The following is a 20,793-nucleotide window of genomic DNA, read 5'->3' on the forward strand; positions in this document are numbered from 1 at the left end:
GATGGCACCTGATTTCTTAGGAACGGCCCTGAACCACTTCAAGTCTTGCTCAGAGGCTGGTTTTGTTTCTCCTACTGTCTCACCAGTGAGTGCCTGGGGCTGGGCAATAAGCAGGGATGGGACACAGCAGCACCACTATGGCCAACTGAGCAAAGGAGGATTCCATTCTGTAATACTTGGTTCTCAGTAACAAAGCTCATGGAGAGGAGGAAAGGGGGCACTTGGAGTGATGGCCTTTGCCTTCCAAGGAATCATTCTGTGAGAGGAAGACTGTATTTCCTAGAAATGGATGAAAATCTGTCTATTGATGGTGAAGAAGGGCAGAATGTCCTTCTTTCTCCTGTATTGCGGACTCAGCAGCTAGCTTTGTTTTTCAGCTGTTAAAGTGAAGCATCTCTCCAAATTTAAAAGGCTGTCAGACCTGAACCTGTTTAGCATAGAGAAGCAGAAGCTGGTTGGGGTTGCAGCTTTGAGAATGAGCCTGGCAGCAAATAGGGATAAAGTGGGAGCAAGGCAATTGGTAATTGCTCAGAATTCTACTCTAAATCTAATTGGCAATAAATCAGAAGCCCTGCAGTGTGCAGTAATAGCCAGGAATACCTGTGGTGCACAGCGATGGCACCTGACTTCTTGGGAACAGCCTTGAGACCCATTGGCTCTGGCCCCTGGCAACTCTCACCTTCCCGACATCTATGGCAGCCTCTGCCGGGCCCGGGAGGTTTGTGTTAAAGCTCATCTGCAGTTCCTGTCCCCGTGGGACGGCACAGAAATACCGGGCAGAGTCCTGAGCTTGCAAGGACCACAGAGAGAGATAAGCCTCGGATCGGGAATTGTCCCGGGAAATCTTGGCCCGACCCTTCACTGCTGCCCCGTAGTTCTTTACACTGCCCATGCTGGAGCTGATAAAGGACACCCACTCCGGAGTCCCTCTGGCTGCCTGACGGTACCACCAAATATGATAACCATCAAAAGTGGATCCGAATCCGCGGCAGGAGAGGGTGATGGAGTCCCCGGGCGCTCGCAGCCCTCCGCCGGCCTCCTGCAGCCTCGGCTGTGCCCAGAGCCCTGCGGAGGGAGAGCGCAGGGATCGGGCAGGGCGCGGCCGCGGACCGAGGGCGCTGTCCCGGTGTCCCGGTGCCCCCGGCCCGGCACAGCCACAGCCGCCAGCCCCGGCCCACAGCCGCTGTCCCTGGCTCTGCCCCGGCCTTTGCCCGTGTTCCCTGCCCTCCCTCTGCTCCTGTCCTTTCTGCAGCCTCTGCCCTTGTCCCCGTCCCTGTTCGTGTTCTTGTCCCTGCCTGTAGCTGTCGCTGTCGCTCGTTCCCCGGGCCGGGCTCGCCGCCCTCCCCGCCCGGCTCTCACCTGCCGGCCACAAGGCCAAGGCCAAGGCCAGCAGCCCCGGCCCCGGCCCGGCCAACATCGCTGCGGGCCCCGGCGCCGCGGCAGCCGCACAGGAGCCGAGCGGAGCCGCGCTCGGGCCGCTCCCGCCCGGCCCCGCCTGGCCGGGGCAGCGCCGGCGCCTCTGCCCGCCCCGACAGCCCCGCCCCGGGCCCCGGGGCCGCGGCCCCGCCGGGCGGGACGGGCAGCGCCGGCCGCGGCCGGGCCGCGCACCCCGAGCAGCGCTGCGCGCTTGGACAGCGCCTTCTGCCAAAGGCACCGGGGGCAACGCGCCCAGAAATTCGCCCTCGCAGCGCAGAAGGTCACTGGGATCCGGGGCTGCCCTGGGCAAATGCTGCCCGCGGCTGAGGGAGGTGATGGCTCCTCTCTCCTCGGCACTGCTGAGCCCACGCTCGAGTACTGGGGACACATCTTGACTCCCCGCTTTGACATGTCAGTTGTTTTTGACCTGAGCAGGGACACAAGGATGCTGAGCATACAATCAGAAAGGGATTTTATGCATTTATACTTCAGCGAAGCACATGGCTGTGTCCTCTCCTAGTCCATGGCACATCCTGCAGCACAGAAAAACAGGACAGATCTGATCAGTGATTCTAGATCACAGAATCCCTGAGTGCTTGTCCTGTGCTGGATCCCTACACCCTGTTCCCATGCAGGTGGTGCAGACAAGTGCTCTGTAGTGCAGGAAAGTTCGTTCTTTGAAACTCAAGCCCATGCAAGTGCTGGGATTTCTCCAGAATTCTGACTGATTTCATTATTAGACACAGTTCAGTGTCTGTTTCATTGAAGGTTCAATCATCTACACTTGCTCTCTTGTTATGGGGTTCTCTGAGCTGGGAAGAGCTGCCTGGAGCTGGGTGATCAGGACAAACCAGCCCTGTGGTCAGAGCTCCCAGTCTCAGGCATTGTTCTTTCTTGTAAGCAGGAGAATATTAGAGCTAACCCTTTCACAGCTTTAGTCACTGAGAACTTCCAGAAAGAACTTGCGCTACAGGAGTGTTGAGAATAACACTGTGTCCTCTTCAGGCTGCAAGTTTCAAAGCTGCAAGATAATCAGGGAAACCTGCAAATGATACAAAGGAAATTTGGGTTGGCTATACAAGAGGCACCGAGAGGAGTGAGGAGAGCTATTCTGCTTGTGTTTATTTTCAGTATTTCTGTATTTCTGTTGTTTGCTGTGTTTGTGGTGTGTGTTTTTCTATCAGAACCTAGGGTGTGTTGTTGTTCTGTAAGGCTGCAGACACAGGTACAGACCCCCAAGCTCTCTCATAAAGGCGTCAGACCTTTGGCTGTTCTTTTGGGAGAGCCAGAAGAGGCATAAGGAAAGGGGAGCAGAAGAGGAGCCAGCTTTGCTGCTCCTCCGTCCCCATGGGCATTCAGGAATTATTTCTTGATGTTTGGTTTTTGTGTGTTGGTTTTGCCATGACTTCTCAACTCTCTTTCTGTCAAAACACACATTTTCTCAGTCCAGCATCTTGTTTGTCTTGGCCGTGGCATTGAGGGGGACTGAGTGAGCAGCTGTGTGGGGCTGAGCTGCCTGATGGGGGCAGGGGCAGGAGGTGCCCACAGCCTTGTCCTGTTCAGTTCTGAATGTCCTCAAGAATGGAACTTACAGAGTCTCAGGTAGTTCAGCTCAGTATCAGATCCCCCTGAACATTTTCTTCTGCACACTAAACCAACCCAGATCTCCCAGGCTCTCCTCATATGTCAGCTGTTCCCTCCCTTGTGTTCATGGCCCTTCATTGCATTTGTTCCCCTCTGTCCATGTCCTTCCCAGGCTTGGGAGCCCAGCAGGGGACACATTGGTGCCCAGTCCCAGCAGTGCTGAGCTGAAGAGGATTCCTCCCCAGTGAGCAAGGAGTCAGGACAACATGCCAGGAGCTGCATGGACAAACGAGGCTGGGCAAACGTGGGCCCAGTGCTGAATGGGATGGGGACCAGGGGACAGAGGATATGGGACAGGCCTGAGCTCCTGAATGCTTTATTCACCTCAGGCTTCAGCAGCCAGATCAGCCTTCAGGAATTTCATTTCCCACAGCCCAGGAGGAGAGGATGGGAGGAGGAGTATGTATCCTTGCACAGGCTGTATTACTGAGCCCTTCTCTAGGCCATAATAAAAGGATTTGTGCAGAAGGTTTCCAGGGAAGTCAGTGCTGGAAACTCAACTGAATGATGAATGCAGAACATCCACTCTCTCCGCACCCAGCATGACCCCCTGTCCAAGGCTGTCAGTGTGGCTAAACCCAATTCCCACTACCCAAAGCCGTGCTGACTGTCCCTGAGGAAAAAGGGCTGGGATCCAAGGCAAGGAACCGAGGAGAAATGAGGCTGTGCTGGACAGGAGCCCAGGCAATGTGCACTGAACCTGCACTTCCCCAAAGTGCAGCCTGTGCAGTTCCCAGATCCTCCTGCACCATCAATGGCACCAGCCCTTCTAGCAGCCCTCCCTGCAGTGCCTTTTAGTGCCACCCAGCCACAGGGATGTTTCCTGCACCTGCCATTGCCTGACAAGAGCCCTGGGGAGCACTGCCAGAAAGAAATGCTGAGAGAACTGTCTTCCCCATCTGATGGTTTTTGGTTCACTCTGCTGCAGAGTTGCTCCGGGGTGGTCCACGCTCCACAGTAATACGTTGCTGCATCGCCCAGCTCTGCTGCCAGGATCTGCAGTGTGAAGCTGTTCTTGGAGCTGTCTTCTCTTGCCATAAAGCGACCTTTGAAACCTTCTCCATAGAGAAACCAATCCCTGGAAATCCATTCCATTCCCTGTGGGCCCTGACGGTACCAGTACATGTTGTAGTTCTTCACAGAACCTCCCTTAAGACTGCACACAAAGGTGACTTCATTTCCCTGTCGCACGGTCACTCCCCTGGGGTGCTGCTCCAAGGTCACCTGGCCAGTGACTGCTGCAGAGAGTGAGAATGAGCCACAGTTACTGCAAAATCCAGCAAAGATCAGGGCAATGCTCGTGGGGCTTTGGATTGGCACTGGACCAGTGAGAGGACCTCCTCCTCTTTGAAGCCAGCTGACACAGATGGGCAGAGCTGGTGGCAGCTAGCAAGGCTCACAAGGAAGGAGACACCACATTTCCCTCCCTCCTTGCCCCAGTCAGACAGGAATCTTTTTCTGATTTTCCCCAAAGAAGCAGGAAGGATTTGCACCACGGGGGAACAAATCCCTTTGTCCTTGCCAAGACAGGATGGTGAGGCACCCACTGTCCTGTCCCTGAAGCTGCTGTGGGTGAGCAGAGCAAAGGCAAAGGGCTGTCCCAGGCAGTGGGGCTTGTGCCCTGTGCTGCCATGGGCCAGCTGGTCTGTGCCAGAGGGGCCGCAGTGCCCCAGGAGCAGTGTGCAGTGCCAGGGCAAAGCGCTGGGCCCCGAGATCTGAGTGCAGCAGGGAGGTGCCCTGCGTGTGCCCAGGCTGCAGAGGAGGCAGCTGGCACGGAGGTGCCCAGCTCAGAGGCACAAGAGGAGCAGGGCTGCTCTCCCCGTGCTCCACAGGCACGGCTGGGCAGCTGGAGCCGGGGCACAGCTGCGGCTGCAAGCGCTCAGCACAGCTGCCAGAGCCCTGCAGAGCCCAGGGCCACGCTCAGCTCCTGGGGCCATCAGCCCTTGCCTTCACTCACCTACAATGGGCAAGAAGCCCACGCACAGGGCACTCCACATGGCCAGGCCCGCTCTCAGTGGCCTCTCTGCAGCTTCTCTGTGCCTGCACAGCAGCTCTGCCCACACCTGCCCTGCCTGGGCCTCTGTCACTGCTCTCAGGCCCAGTCCCTGCTGGTCCCTCCCTCTGCCTGTGACAGCACTGAGGGGGAGAGGTGGGGCACTAGGAGCAAAACCTGAAGCTCTTGCTGCCCTCCTGACTGTCTCTCTCACCCTGGGTAGTGCAAGCACAGACCATTTGTTGGGCAGGAAATGCTCTGGTGGGCTAAAGGTGATGTGTTTCTTAATTGCCAGCCCTGGCCTTTCTCTCAGGGAATCTCGCTGGCTGCTGCTGGGACTTTGGAGCTGACCTGGGAGCCTGTCAGCTTCTCCTTCCCCTGGCCCCCTGGCCCTGGCTCTGCTGAGCTGCTGCTCCCACATGGGATGCCCCAGGATCTCAGCTCAGCTTGGCCAGAGCACCCCTTCTCCAAAGTGCTCCTCACCCTGCTCCCTGCACTCTGGCCCTGCACCCTCCTGGCTCCCCAGTGATGACACTTCTCCAGCTGCCTCTTCCTGCCCAAGCCCTCCCGGACCCCTGCCCTGCAGCAAAGGCAACCCAGGACTCTGCAGGTGCTTTGCATCTTCCACGTCAGAAGGGAACCAAGGAAGGCTGAGTGGGACTGGAGCCAGGCAGTCACCAGGCTGATTGGATGACAGAAAATCCTTGAACCTCGTCTACAGAGTAGAAGGCTGCAATTGAGACTCAGGAGAAGGAAAGCTTCAGTGCTGGGAATGGAGCTCTTGATGAAAGGTCAGGATCGCTGGTGCTGCATGGGGATGGCACCTGATTTCTTAGGAACGGCCCTGAACCACTTCAAGTCTTGCTCAGAGGCTGGTTTTGTTTCTCCTGCTGCCTCGCCAGTGAGTGCCTGGGGCTGGGCAATAAGCAGGGATGGGAAACAGCAGCACCACTATGGCCAACTGAGCAAAGGAGGATTCCATTCTGTAATATGTGGTTCTCAGAAATAAAGCTCATGGAGAGGAGGAAAGGGGGCAATGGAGTGATGGCCTTTGTCTCCTAAGGAATCATTCTGTGAGAGAAAGACTGTTTTTCCTAGAAATGGCTGAAAATCAGTCTATTGATGGACAAGAAGGGCAGAATGTCCTTATTTCTCCCTTATTGTGGACTCAGCTTTCTTTGTTTTTCAGCAGTTGAAGTGGAGCATCTCTCCAACTTTAAAAGGCTGTCAGACCTGGACCTGTTTACCCTAGAGAAGCAGAAGCTGGTTGGGGTTGCAGCTTTGAGAGTGAGCCCGGCAAGAAACAGGGATAAAGTAGGAGCAAGGCAATTGGTAATTGCTCAGAATTCTACTCTAAATCTAATTGGCAATAAATCAGAAGCCCTGCAGTGTGCAGTAATGGCCAGGAATACCTGTGGTGCACAGCGATGGCCCCTGACTTCTTGGGAACAGCTTTGAGACCCATTGGCTGCGGCCCCTGGCAACTCTCACTTTCCCGACATCTATGGCAGCCTCTGCCGGGCCCGGGAGGTTTGTGTTAAAGCTCATCTGCAGTTCCTGTCCCCGTGGGACGGCACAGAAATACCGGGCAGAGTCCTGAGCTTGCAAGGACCACAGAGAGAGATAAGCTTCGGATCGGGAATTGTCCCGGGAAATCTTGGCCCGACCCTTCACTGCTGCCCCGTAGTCCACGGTAGTGCCTTTGGGGTAGTTGATATAGGACACCCACTCGAGGCTTCCTCCGGGGGCCTGACGGTACCACCAAAAAGATCGCTTCTCGAAGGTGAATCCGGAGCCGTGGCAGGAGAGGGTGACGGAGTCCCCGGGCGCTCGCAGCCCTCCGCCGGCCTCCTGCAGCCTCGGCTGTGCCCAGAGCCCTGCGGAGGGAGAGCGCAGGGATCGGGCAGGGCGCGGCCGCGGACCGAGGGCGCTGTCCCGGTGTCCCGGTGCCCCCGGCCCGGCACAGCCACAGCCGCCAGCCCCGGCCCACAGCCGCTGTCCCTGGGTGTGCCCCGGCCTTTGCCCGTGTTCCCTGCCCTCCCTCTGCTCCTGTCCTTTCCCCAGCCTCTGCCCTTGTCCCCGTCCCTGTTCGTGGTCCTGTCCCTGCCTGTAGCTGTCGCTGTCGCTCGTTCCCCGGGCCGGGCTCGCCGCCCTCCCCGCCCGGCTCTCACCTGCCGGCCACAAGGCCAAGGCCAAGGCCAGCAGCCCCGGGCCCGGCCCGGCCAACATCGCTACGGGCCCCAGCGCCGCGGCAGCCGCACAGGAGCCGAGCGGAGCCGCGCTCGGGCCGCTCCCGCCCGGCCCCGCCTGGCCGGGGCAGCGCCGGCGCCTCTGCCCGCCCCGACAGCCCCGCCCCGGGCCCCGGGGCCGCGGCCCCGCCGGGCGGGACGGGCAGCGCCGGCCGCGGCCGGGCCGCGCACGCCGAGCGGCGCTGCGCGCTTGGACAGCGCCTTCTGCCAAAGGCACCGGGGGCAACGCGCCCAGAAATTCGCCCTCGCAGCGCAGAAGGTCACTGGGATCCGGGGCTGCCCTGGGCAAATGCTGCCCGCGGCTGAGGGAGGTGATGGCTCCTCTCTCCTCGGCACTGCTGAGGCCACGCTCGAGTACTGGGGACACATCTTGACTCCCCGCTTTGACATGTCAGTTGTTTTTCACTTGAACAGGGAAACAAGGATGCTAAGCATAGAATCATGGAGGGAAGCTTTTCTTTTATATTTCAGCTAAGCACACAGCTGTGCCCTCACCTAGTCCTTGGCACATTCTGCTGCAGAAATAAAGCAGGTCAGAGATGATCAGTGACTCAAGCTCACAGAATCCCTGAGTGCCTCTCCTGTGCTGGATCCCTACACCCTATTCCCATGCAGGTGGTGCAGACGAGTGGTCAGGAGTGCAGGAAAATTCATTCTTTGAAACTCAAGCCCCATGCAGGGTCTGAAATTCCTTGAGAATTCTGACTGCTTCCATTACTGGACATGGTTCAGTGTCTGAAGTAGGTGAAGAAGGTTCAATCACCTACTCTTTCTCTCTTGTCATGGGGTATTCTGAGATGGGAAGAGCTGCCTGGCGGTGGGTGATCAGGACAAACCGGCCCTATGGTCAGAGCTCCCAGTCTCAGGCACTGTGCTTTCTTGTAAGCAGGAGAATATTAGAGCTAACCCTTTCACAGCTTTAGTCACTGAGGACTTCCATAAAGAACTTGTGCTACAGGAGTGTTGAGGACAACTCTGTGTCATCATCAATTTCAATGCTGAAGAGGAATCAGTGAAACTTGCAAATGATACAGAGAAAAGTTTTGATGGTGAAATGAGAGGCACACAGAGGAGTGAGGAGAGCTATTCTGCATGGGTTTGTTTTCAGTATTTTTGTATTTCTGTTGTTTGCTGGTTTTGTGGTGTGCTCTTCTGTCAGAACCTAGGGTTGTTGTTCTGTAAGGCTGCAGACACAGGTACAGACCCCCAAGCTCTCTCATAAAGGCATCAGACCTGATGCTGTTCTTTCTGGAGAGCCAGAACAGGCATAAGGTAAGGGGAGCAGAAGAGCAGCCAGCTTTGCTGCTCCTCTGTGCCCACAGGATGTCAGAAATTACTTCTTGATGTTGTTTGGTTTTTGTGTGTTGGTTTTGCCATGACTTCTCAACTCTCTTTCTGTCAAAACACACATTTTCTCACTCCACCCTTTTGTTTCTCTCTGCCATGGCAGTGAGGGGGACTGAGTGAGCAGCTGTGTGGGGCTGAGCTGCCTGATGGGGGCAGGGGCAGGAGGTGCCCACAGCCTTGTCTTGTTCAGTTCTGAATGTCCTCAAGAATGAAACTTACAGAGTCTCAGGTAGTTCAGCTCAGTGTCAGATCCCCCTGAACATTTCCTTCTGCACACTGAACCAACCCAGATCTCCCAGGCTCTCCTCATATGTCAGCTGTTCCCTCCCTTGTGTTCATGGCCCTTCATTGCATTTGTTCCCCTCTGTCCATGTCCTTCCCAGGCTTGGGAGCCCAGCAGGGGGACACATTGGTCCCCAGTCCCAGCAGTGCTGAGCTGAAGAGGATTCCTCCCCAGTGAGCAAGGAGTCAGGACAACATGCCAGGAGGCTGCACAGACAAATGAGGCTGGGCAAACGTGGGCCCAGTGCTGAATGGGATGGGGACCAGGGGACAGAGGATATGGGACAGGCCTGAGCTCCTGAATGCCTTATTCACCTCAGGCTTCAGCAGCCAGATCAGCCTTCAGGAATTTCATTTCCCACAGCCCAGGAGGAGAGGATGGGAGGAGGAATATGTACCCTTGCACAGTCTGTGTTACGGAGCCCTTCTCTAGGCTATAATAAAAGGATTTGTGCAGAAGGTTTCCAGGGAAGTCAGTGCTGGAAACTCAACTGAATGAAGAATGCAGAACATCCTCTCTCTCCACACCCAGCAAGACCCCCTGTCCAAGGCTGTCAGTGTGGCTAAACCCAATTCCCACTACCCAAAGCCGTGCTGACTGTCCCTGAGGAAAAAGGGCTGGGAGCCAAGGCAAGGAACCGAGGAGAAATGAGGCTGTGCTGGACAGGAGCCCAGGCAATGGGCACTGAACCTGCACTTCCCCAAAGTGCAGCCTGTGCAGTTCCCAGGACAGATCCTCCTGCACCATCAATGGCACCAGCCCTTCTAGCAGCCCTCCCTGCAGTGCCTTTTAGTGCCACCCAGCCACAGGGATGTTTCCTGCACCTGCCATTGCCTGACAAGAGCCCTGGGGGGCACTGGCAGAAAGAAATGCTGGGAGATCTGTCTTCCCCATCTGCTGGTTTTTGGTTCACTCTGCTGCAGAGCTGCTCCAGGGTGGTTCGGCTCCACAGTAATACGTTGCTGCATCGCCCAGCTCTGCTGCCAGGATCTGCAGTGTGGTACTGGAACTGTCCGAACTTCCTTTAAAGCGATCTTGGAAACCAGATTCTCCATAGGTATCTTCATTGTCCTCATAAATCCATTTCAGAGAGCCCTGTGGGTCTTGACGGTACCAGTACATGTAGTAGCTACTCAAATCACCTCCCTTCATTCTGCAGTGCAAGGTGACTTCATCTCCCTCTCGCACGGTCACTTCCCTGGGGTTCTGCTCCAAGGTCATCTGGCCAGTGACTGCTGCAGAGAGCAAGAACACGGCACAGTCACTCCACGATTCAGCAAAGGTCAGGCCAATGCTGGTGGGGCTTTGCACTGGCACTGGACCTGTGGAAGGACAAAATCCTCCTCTTTGAAGCCAGCTGACACAGATGGGCAGAGCTGGGGGCAGCTAGCAAGGCTCACAAGGAAGGAGACACCACATTTCCCTCCCTCCTTGCCCCAGTCAGACAGGAAGATTTTTCTGATTTCCCCCAAAGAAGCAGGAAGGATTTGCACCATGGGGGGACAAATCCCTTTGTCCTTGCCAAGACAGGATGGTGAGGCACCCACTGTCCTGTCCCTGAAGCTGCTGTGGGTGAGCAGAGCAAAGGCAAAGGGCTGTCCCAGGCAGTGGGGCTTGTGCCTTGTGCTGCCATGGGCCAGCTGGTGTGTGCCAGAGGGGCCGCAGTGCCCCAGGAGCAGTGTGCAGTGCCAGGGCAAAGCGCTGGGCCCCGAGATCTGAGTGCAGCAGGGAGGTGCCCTGCGTGTGCCCAGGCTGCAGAGGAGGCAGCTGGCACGGAGGTGCCCAGCTCAGAGGCACAAGAGGAGCAGGGCTGCTCTCCCCGTGCTCCACAGGCACGGCTGGGCAGCTGGAGCCGGGGCAGAGCTGCGGCTGCAAGCGCTCAGCACAGCTGCCAGAGCCCTGCAGAGCCCAGGGCCACGCTCAGCTCCTGGGGCCATCAGCCCTTGCCTTCACTCACCTACAATGGGCAAGAAGCCCACGCACAGGGCACTCCACATGGCCAGGCCCGCTCTCAGTGGCCTCTCTGCAGCTTCTCTGTGCCTGCACAGCAGCTCTGCCCACGCCTGCCCTGCCTGGGCCTCTGTCACTGCTCTCAGGCCCAGTCCCTGCTGGTCCCTCCCTCTGCCTGTGACAGCACTGAGGGCGAGAGGTGGGGCGCCAGGAGCACAACTTGAAGCTCTTGCTGCCCTCCTGGCTGTCTCTCAGCCTGGGTGGTCCCCATCTTTCTGTTAAGCCCTCTCCATACTCACACTTTGTGTGATCCTGTGAAAGAGCCTCAGGCTTGCTTTGGAGTGGCTCAGTGGGAGAACTAAATTGGGAAATTCCATTCCTAAACCACAACAGCCTCATTTGGCATCCAGTGTGGGGCATGAATGGCTGAGACAAGAACAGATCTGGCCAGAGTGGGCTGGAGACCAATCTGATGTCAGCATTAGTTGTGTCAGGTATGGAGGCACCGGTGCCAATGCTGCTGGGGCTGTTGCTGTGGCTGTGGGACCTAACCCTGTGTATGTTCCCATAGGTGCTCCCCATGATGATATTGTGCCGGGCTGTGGGCACTGGGAAGGGCATTGGGAAGAGGAAAGAAACTTTAAGCCTCTGGAATTGGTTCCTGTCAAGTGTTAGAGAAAGATATTCTCCCAAGGATGATCTGGTAGTGCTCCCAGACAGGTGGGACCCCATGGCCAGAGATTCATTTGTCATCAAAATAAAACTGTGTGCGCACAATGCCTGTTAGAGGTGCCCATGTAATGCAGGCTGGGGTGTCTCTACTTTGTCTCCTTACTGGTTCTGTTTCCAAACAGGTCACAAACAATGAAGTGCCCTGGTTGTGGGAGGGGAATCAACTAAGATCCTTCCTACAGAAATCCCAAAATTGACATCTGTTTTCAAAGCTGTGCTTTGGAACGACAGACATTGCCAGCAGCTCTGCACTCCCCGGTTCTGAATAGTTGTGCAGGGGAAGATCAGGTTCCCAATACTTTCGTTCAGACAACATCTGCTGATTAAAATATAAGATATATAGAGAAAGAGAACTTTCCTTACTGTCACATAATTAACCATACTCCTAATGATTTTCTGTTTATGTTTGATCTAATTTTGTCAGGAGGTTTATAGCATTTTGTGGAGGAATAGCTACAGGGTAGAGGTCACATTGTCATTCTCTTGTTAGCTGACCAAGGACTGGGAAAGTACCAAACCCAGCTAATCTGAGTTTCTGCACCTGCAACAACATTGTGTCCTTCAGCATAGCTGTGGTACGATAACAGTAATGAAGATGAGCCATGAGAAACCGAAATGTAAATTCTCAAGAATGAGGAAGAGCTGATATTGCAGTATAACCAATAGATTGCTGAGCTTACAGAATATACATGAGCTTATTATTTGTTGTGTATAAAAGTCTGGTGCTTATCAATAAATTTGGAGCTTGCTGATTCTTACATTAAGAGTCCAAGACTTCCCTCACCACAACAGGATTTTGGGACACAAAGCAGATGGGTCAGATTATGCCTAGCAGTTGTAGGAATAGAATTCTTATATTGTATTTAATGCAGTGTAAGAAAACTGAAGGGTTCTGTTGTACAAAAAGGTGTTTAGTGTTGCCCATTCTCATGGTGTTCTTCACGATGTTTTCCCACGTAACCTTTTGGAGAGAGGTTTATTCTTTCAGGATGCTTTTAATGCTGTCTGCCACAGGAGAGAGCTCTCACCATTTTGAGTTGCTCAGCAGGGCAGATGTCAGATACCACACTCCCTGTTAGAGAATCAAGGCATTTCTTTATTCTGGCCAAGATGCGTAACAGAAGAAATTTCATGCGCTGATTAAATGGGTTGTGCATAGAAAATCCTTCCATCCCACAAAGTCTTTACTGGAGTTTCCTTGTACTTCTACAGTCAAACCCAAGGGAAATTAATTGGTTCCATGATCATTGCTCCCAAGTTCCACAGTTTGTAGAATTTGAATTCCTATTGATCCCTTCACATTCAATGTTATTTTGGTTCTCCTTCTTTGTTCACTTATCAATCTTTTCCCAGAGCAGGTGTCTCTGACCATGCCAGGGCTGATGTTTGGAGCTGATGTTCATTAATGGTCATTATCTTTATTGTATCTTCTGTGCTGCTCCCAGTCTGCTGGGATTTTTTTATATGTCTGTTGAGATTTCTTTATATACCTTTAGTCAGGGGTGTTGTTCACTTTTGCCAAGGGGAAAAGGAACTGAAGTTTCTTTTCAAAGGACAGTTCCAGCACTCTGGGTCTGAGGGTCTGAGCTGAGCAAGCTCAGTGCAGCAGCCCTTGCTGTGTCCTGTGCAGAGGCTCTCTTGAAGGCTGCAAGAGCTCAGGCAGCGGGAGCAAAGCCTTATTTCCCCTTCAGGATGTGGTTACCTTGTGTTTCCAAAAGCAGGGGAGGGTTGATGCTGCCTGGTGTGACTGAGTCAGAAATGGTGACCACAGCATCCTGCCTGTAGCTTGTGAGAGGGCCATGAGCTGGGGAAGGTGTGGGCTGGGCTCTGTGAGGCAAGAACCAAGTTGCTATGGAAACTATCACTCCATCAAACCACCCCCAATTATTCTCTGGTGGCCCCTTCCTCCTATCCCTGAGTGCAAAACAACAGCAGGGTTTCTCCTCTGCTGACAGGAGCATTTTCTTCCCTCGTGCCTTCAGCCTGGACTCTCCTCACTGAAGCTCCTGAATGTGCCAGAGAGACCCTTCCCTGCACAAAGTCTGCAAGAGACAAATTCAGGCAACAGGAAATCTACAATATCAAAGCTGTGTTTCTGATCCCAGTGGGCTTTAGGACAGTTGGATTTCAGCAATTTCCATCCCAGCTTCAGAAGAAAAAGCACAGAAAACCCACAGCATTTTGGCCAAGCACAATTTTATTTTTGTGACTACTACAGGATCCAAAACTGCATATGCAAAGCATTTGGCAGAAGAAATACAGGGTTAATCAAGACATGAGCATTATATAATTGAATGAAATCACTTCAGATTCTACACAGCTCTTCTTATCTGTAATACAGCTTTTGTTATTAAATCTATCTAAATCCAAATCTACAAATGGCAGCTCCAGGGCTGGAATTGCCTCAGCAGTGCTACTCCAGTTCCTCAGGCAGTAACACAACATGCCTGGGAAAGGTGCTTTTAAAAGGCCATCCATCTGCAGGGAGCACCGGAGTTTTCAAAGCTACTGAAGCAGGATGGACTCATGTCTGCAAATGCCAGGAGAGAGGGGAGATCTACTTAGCAGGAGGATGAGGATAAATGCCCTCTCCTCAGTGTTCAGAGGAGAGGAAACAGCAAAAGCACTTAAAACTCTTCAGTGTAAATCAGCTGGCCAGGCAGGAGTGAACAGTGTGGCGTGTCTGCAGGGGAAGGTGCTGCCTTGTGTCCTGGCTGGTCTCTGTCCGCAGCTCTGCTCCTGCTTGTTCCACCCCCTTGTGCTGCTGGTTCACGTTCTTTCCTGCTCTTCTTTGGGTTCATTCCCCATGTCTGGAAGAGCAAATGGAGGTTTAAAGTACATTTAATGAAATTGGGCCTGTGAGCCAGAGTTTGAGAGCTGTGAGCTCCCTTACCTCAGAAAAGAAACAACTTGATGCTCATGAGGACATTGAGGGCGATGCTCTTTGCCAGCAGGACTCTCAAACCCAACACAGCCATGGACAGCATGTTCACTCTCTGCCCTCCAGCATCTGCTCAGGGACCAGAGAAGAGGGGAGAGATCATGGTCTAGGTTTTGGTGTTGTGATCTTGGCAGAAAGTGGGAAATCCACAGGTGACAGTTTCAGGGAAAGGAAGAGCAGCAAAGGGACAGCTGAGAGAGAACATGGCAACAACAGGGGAGCAACCTTGGAGCAGCAGCTTGTGTGTGCTGGATGTGTTGTGTTCTGAGTCCTCTGCCCTGGAGGAAATACATTTCCATGCCTTTATCCCCCAGAGAGCAATGGAACTTCACATCCTGTTTGGGTAACTCACCTTGTGCTGAGGGCTCTGTGCTGCTGCAAACCCTGTCACTGGCCTCTGTTACTGGTTCTTCAGTCTCCACTTCTGTAGCATGATAAAGAAAAGGCATTTTAAACTTTTTCCACCATGTATACAAGACTAAAAAAAAAGTTTAGATTACATTTCTCTTAGAAAATCAGAGGAAAGTTCAGAGTGGGGCTCAGCTGGTCAGCATTATTTTTGACAGGAATTGGAGGAGACAATTTCTCCATGCAGTTGCAGGAGACAGAAGAAGTCCTGCATTGTTTTATTTTACTATTTGAATGACCTTCAGGACTAAAAAAACAATCCCACCAAATATAACAATTCATTTAATTAAGAAAAACCTCACAACTCACCCCACCTTTAACTTTGTGTTGGTATTGGAAGGGCTGTTCCAGTAAGTTTGCTGCTATAGGCTAAGATATTGAATTGTAAGGAAATTCCCATTTTAAACAAATAGATGGTGTCTTCCCTCTTCTTCCCAAGAAAAGTATCTCAAAGTAATTAAATAGTTAAAAAAAACATTTCTTTCAGATGCTTTGCAACATCTTTCAGCGCTCCCTGCTGAAATCCCAACTGTCATTCTTATTTCTGCTGGCTGCCCAGGGCAGTGCTGTCCAGAAGGAGAACACCAAGCCCCACAGGCCACTGCCTCCAGAAACAGGTGACAGCTGTGCCACCCAACTGTACCTGGCTGTGCTGTAATCGTGCGGTTGTCGAATTGGGCCGTGCAGGTCACCTCTGTGTCTTCTGTCACCCTGACCACTTTAATTGCATTGTACAACCCCTCTGACGTCAAAATGGATGTGCTGTGTTCATAGAGCACCTCCTGAGAGGGCATCTCCAAGCTGATGTTCTTTTTAGGGGAGCTCCTTGCCAAACAAGCTGCTTTCCCAGTGCTGTTGTTTTCTTCCAGTTTCTTTGATTTCATCACAATGACTTGAGGGTCAGAAGTTTTTGAAATGTCTGAAAAGAAAAGCAAGGTTTGGACAGGATTGATTTTACTGCAGGTTTGCCTGAGTGCTGAGTGACCCAAAATTCACATGTACTCCATCTGTGGCTAATTTGTAGCATTAGTGACCACTTTTTATGGTCTTTATTTCTTGCTGCTTCTTCCAAAAGATCAAATTAAAGACAGAAATGGGTATGGGGGGCATATTTCATAGGAGATTTAATCCCACAGGGTTGCAACTACCTTTTGCCAAAAATTGTGCTTGTAAGTGAACCCTTGATTTTTTAATGGACCTCCAAACAAGAGGGGAACTTTGATGAATGCCACTCTCAGAGTCCACTTATTCTACTTTCTCAGCCATTTCATTGCAAAACATAACAATTCTATCTGGATTGCCTTGCATATTCATGAGACATAAATGAATACTGTTTTTATTTTAGTCTCCCTCCCAGACGCCCAACAGAAATCGAACACATTAAATTGGTTTGTCCAGTTCAGTTGAATCCAACCTCTGAACAACTTATGAAGATTAAACTAGTACAGAAATGCTGCATAGGATTTTATTTCATGCTTTTGTACCCTTCTCTGCTATCAGTTTTGTATTTTTAACTCTCACAAAGTAGATAGTCTTAGGAACCTGTATGCCAACTTCCACAGACACTTTATTTCCTTTTAGACAGTCCAAGTGTGACTTTAAACCCAAAAATGACTATGGCAATCTTATTTAGAAGTCTGAATAAGTGGATAGATGTATGTCCCAAAGAAATTCAGAATGATAGCAGACAGAACTTCCCTTGTGGAGTTCAAGTTCTTTGGCAACACTGAGAAGTGGAATGAGAATATTTTTACATATAAATTGTCTGGTTGCATGCAAAAGATGGAAAGTAAAATTAGTGACTAAAAAACATGAATGAGTGTCTGCATAAATTTTAAGGGGAATAAAATATTTGCAAAGGGGGAAAATTAAAGAGTAGCAACTCAGAAAATGGTAATGTATAAAGTATACCTACTTGGCTCCACGGTCAGCTGAGTTCCATTCCCAAAGACAAGAGCAGCAGTAACTCACGGTTAAAATGGGTAAATCAAAAAGGGCTCACTTTGCAGTTCTTCCTCCACACATTTCCTTCCCATCTGTTGTAGCAGGCTTGGCCAGAGCCTGTCAGTCCTGTGCATTCTGTGTTCTCTGAGAAGACCTTGAAAGGCTTTTCATGTGGTCTCCTCTCCAGGCTCTCCAAACAGCCAGAACACAAACAGGCTGCTTCTCTGCAATAGCTCCCTGGGCAGGATCTTCAGCAAGCAATAATGTACACAGCGCAATTGTAGTTCAGAGAGCAGAGGATTTGTTTTATCTGACCCCAGAAGGCTCACCTGAGTCCCACCCAGTTTGCATTCCCTGACAGTACAGCCATGAATTCCCACCACTGCTTGCTTCTGGAAGGGATTTATGGTTTATGTTCTGAAAATTTATTTGAACAAAAAATTTGTACTTCTCCTTCACTTTTGTTGTACAAAGTCACAACATATCCCAGAAAGTAATGGGCCTTAGCATTCTTAATGAATGTTTAATCTGGAATAAACCAAACAGTACCAAAAGGAAAACCTTCTCTGTCCTTAACTGAGGCCTCAACAGAGTGTGCCTGGAGTATCCCACAGTGGCACTAATGGTTGCTATTTTATGTCATTTTTATTGGGGGAGTTGGGAAAAGACGGAAAGAAAAGTATTTGTGCTGTAAACACCGTAAAGTGCATATTAGTATCTCCCAAAGGAATTCAAAACCAAAAGGGGGAGGTTGCTCACATCCTGGACACTTTGGCTTCAACATATTGAGTATTTCAGCAGGCTCAAAAGGTAGTCTGATACTTAGGGCCCAGCATCTTTTACCATCAAACATAATACCAGAATCTCTGTGCAGCTCTGAAAATATCCTGTCATTAGCTAGAAAAAGAAAATTATCAAACAGCATGGAAAGATAGGTCTTTCTTCAGAATAGTAACTTTGCTTGGGGTGACATATCTTTTTTGCACATCACGGAATTCCAAACAAAGATAGGAATAATTAAGGCTTCTTATAATCCCTACTCCCCACATTGCTCTTTTCAGAACACACACAACTTGGCAGCCAATTGTCTTGCATTCCAGGAGCTCCTGGATATGAGAGTCTTGTGAGAACTTCAGCCCAAGGCTATTTCACCTCCTTCCTGCTCTGTCCCCAGGGCAGTGCAATTCCTTACCTGGGGACACTGTCAGTGTGGTGCCAGTGTCAAACCAGACCTTCTCCAACCAGGAGTTACAGATCTGTCTCAAAACTCCTCATACTGGGAGCTCCTCACTGAGCTCTGCATTCCTGCCCCAAGTCAGTCAGTGCAAGCCCGCTGGAGAATTGGACACTGGACAGTAAATTTGGGCCAGAGTGCTGCCCAAAGTGGGAATAAGTTATCACGTGCTCAGCAGTGCCCTGCTGGTGTTTGGGGATCATGGAATAATGGTGCTGTGCAGAGTCAGCTCAGTTGTTCCTGGGAAACCTTCCAGAGCAGATCCAAGCTGAGGGTTTGCCTTGAAAGCCTGGCTGGAGATCGAGTGCATTCAAGGGATTATTGCAGCTGAAAATCCTTTCAGTGAAACCAAACCTTTAAATTCCCTTGTTCTCCCCCACATTAATTTTCAATGAAGTTTTAGGAATAAGGAAATATCACTTACTTGGTAGAACTGTGAGAGTCGTCCCTGGTCCAAATGTAAGCTTATCTGTCCTCACACTGCTAAGACTTATTCCAATAACTCACTCTTTCCTCATGGTGTACAAACTTATTGTAAATCAAGAGATGGAAAACCAGATATTTTTTCTAATTATCTATGGGTGTAAGTCCATGGGAGGATCCAGAAGTACATTTACTTCCAAAACTGAAAAAGGATAGCATATTAATTGAATTGTTCAATGATTTTCACTTATTTCAAATAGCTTGGTTGAGTATAGAATTTTCAACTTTTCCCTTTCTTCCTTCTTTTAGAATCCCCTTGAACTCTTTTATCTTTCCAGGGTAAAAGGATTATAGAAAGAATGTTCTATTTGTCTCTTTAATCATTACAGTCACCCATCTCCTTTCTTTCCCAAAATATCTCACTTTTTCCCCCTCTTTTTGTTTTTGTACAGGTCCCTATGCTGTTTATATCATTGTGGTACTCCGGCCCCTGAACACAGTGATCTGTTTCCTTGTAAAAACTGTCTCTGTTCCACTACACAGAATTTAGGAATATACAGGCAGTCACATGACCTCTTCAGTGGTTTAAGACCCAATGCACCACATGAAAAAACACCATATGGCTTTCAAGGAAGGATCTAAGATAATATCAGAAAGGTTGAGTTGTAAATGAGAACTTGGTGATTACATGACACCTCTGAAAAGTCTGAGGTAGTTAAGCTGGACAGAAAGCAGGAAAATTATCAGTAGTTTTTTATTTCAAAGCATTTCTGAAAATTCTCCTGACTTGCTGAAAGCTGTCCCCTTTTCCCCTTTGTTTCAGTACTCAGAAGCAGGAGGAATGTGCCCTCTGGTCTCTTAGAATTGGTGCCTGGCAGTCATTTAGTACCTTAGAAAGTCTTCATGGTGTTTTAGGTAAGAGCAGAAAGTAGATTAAATGATTATACTTTGTTGTGTAGGGACACTGAAACCTTGGGAATGAGGATCAAAGACTGAAGGACATATTGTACATTTATCAAATCCTTCATTATATTCACCTTCTGTATCATAAATCCTTTACAGCCAGAGCCGAACCAGCTGTGTTCCCTCCCAAATTTCGTGTGCCCTCAGCTACTCACTGGTGGGTGGAATGAGGAGCAGAAGAGCCTTGACTCCATGTAAGCACTGCTCAGCAATAACTCAAACATCCCTGAATTACCAACACTCTTTCCAGCACAGATTCAAAACACTGTCCCATTTCTGCTATGAAGAAAATTAACCCTTCTCAAACAAAAACAATCACATTCTTTAAAAAAACCTAAACAAAACACAAACCAAAAAACTCCACCCTCTTTCCCTGCTTCTTTCTGCCTGTGGGAGATGTTGAGAAGGAAGGAAGGAGTTAACAACACGTTAGTGGTTTGGAGTTTGCTTGTGGGAGACTGCTGTTATTGCTGTAGCACCTCTGTATCTGTTTCTGCAAAAGACAGCCCAGACTAGTCTTGAGAAGTCTGGGAAGAGCCTTGCCTTGCAGCAACCACAAAAGATCTGGCTAGATTAAAGCCCCTCTTTCCAATTCTGCCCTGGCCCTGCCTGTGTTTCAAGCACTGTGCCTTTTTCAAGTTCTCTCATGCTGCAGAAATAGGTGGCTGTGTCTGCAGCTACTGGTGAGAGCAGTTGCAGCCACAGCTGGTTCCTGGAGGGGTCTGCAGAGCTGTTGACTCGGGTCTGGAAGGATGAAGCGATGTGCTGGAGTCCTGTGAAAGGATACTGCATCACCAGGTGCTGCAGCTCTTTGCCAGGAGTCTGCCGGATCCAGTCCCACGCGTAGTTGCTATCGGTGATGGCTACACCAGAGATGTGACAGGTGAACCAGACAGACTCCGAGATCTTGCCTACTGTAGGGCCTGAGGCCTCTGTCTTCACCTGAGAAAGGCCACCTGCAGCCCCAGGAGACAAGGGTAAACAAAAAGCAACAGCTTAAGCAATCAGTTTACTCCACCATGTCCCCGTGGTTCTGTTTGTGATGTCCAGGATCCAGCAGCTGCAAACCCATCTGCTCAAAAGCCCTTGCTCCCTGTAGAATCTCAGATCTTGGAGAGACACACACAGCCTTCCCCATTCTCCCACTGAGCTCCAAAATGACCCTCTAGAATTCCCCATTTCCTCTGCTCACCCCTCAGGCAGCAAAACCCATGGGCTGGACTGAGTGGAGATGAGCTGTGTCCAAAACCACAGCAGGACTATTCA

At 50.9% G+C, this 20,793-nt stretch overlaps 2 gene segments (V, D, J or C); both read right to left on the reverse strand.

Moving 5' to 3' along the window:
• Positions 1-4,005: 4,005 nt before the first annotated feature.
• LOC311163309 (Ig heavy chain V region C3-like) lies at positions 4,006-7,345 on the reverse strand. The segment is given in 3 exons: positions 7,225-7,345; positions 6,783-6,930; positions 4,006-4,298 (listed from the first exon to the last, which is right to left on the reverse strand).
• Positions 7,346-9,841: 2,496 nt separating this feature from the next.
• LOC311163401 (Ig kappa chain V-VI region NQ5-61.1.2-like) lies at positions 9,842-10,929 on the reverse strand. The segment is given in 2 exons: positions 10,890-10,929; positions 9,842-10,167 (listed from the first exon to the last, which is right to left on the reverse strand).
• Positions 10,930-20,793: the final 9,864 nt, after the last annotated feature.

Source organism: Fringilla coelebs (genome assembly GCF_963513975.1).
Source record: "Fringilla coelebs genome assembly, chromosome: 27".
NCBI lineage: Eukaryota > Metazoa > Chordata > Aves > Passeriformes > Fringillidae > Fringilla > Fringilla coelebs.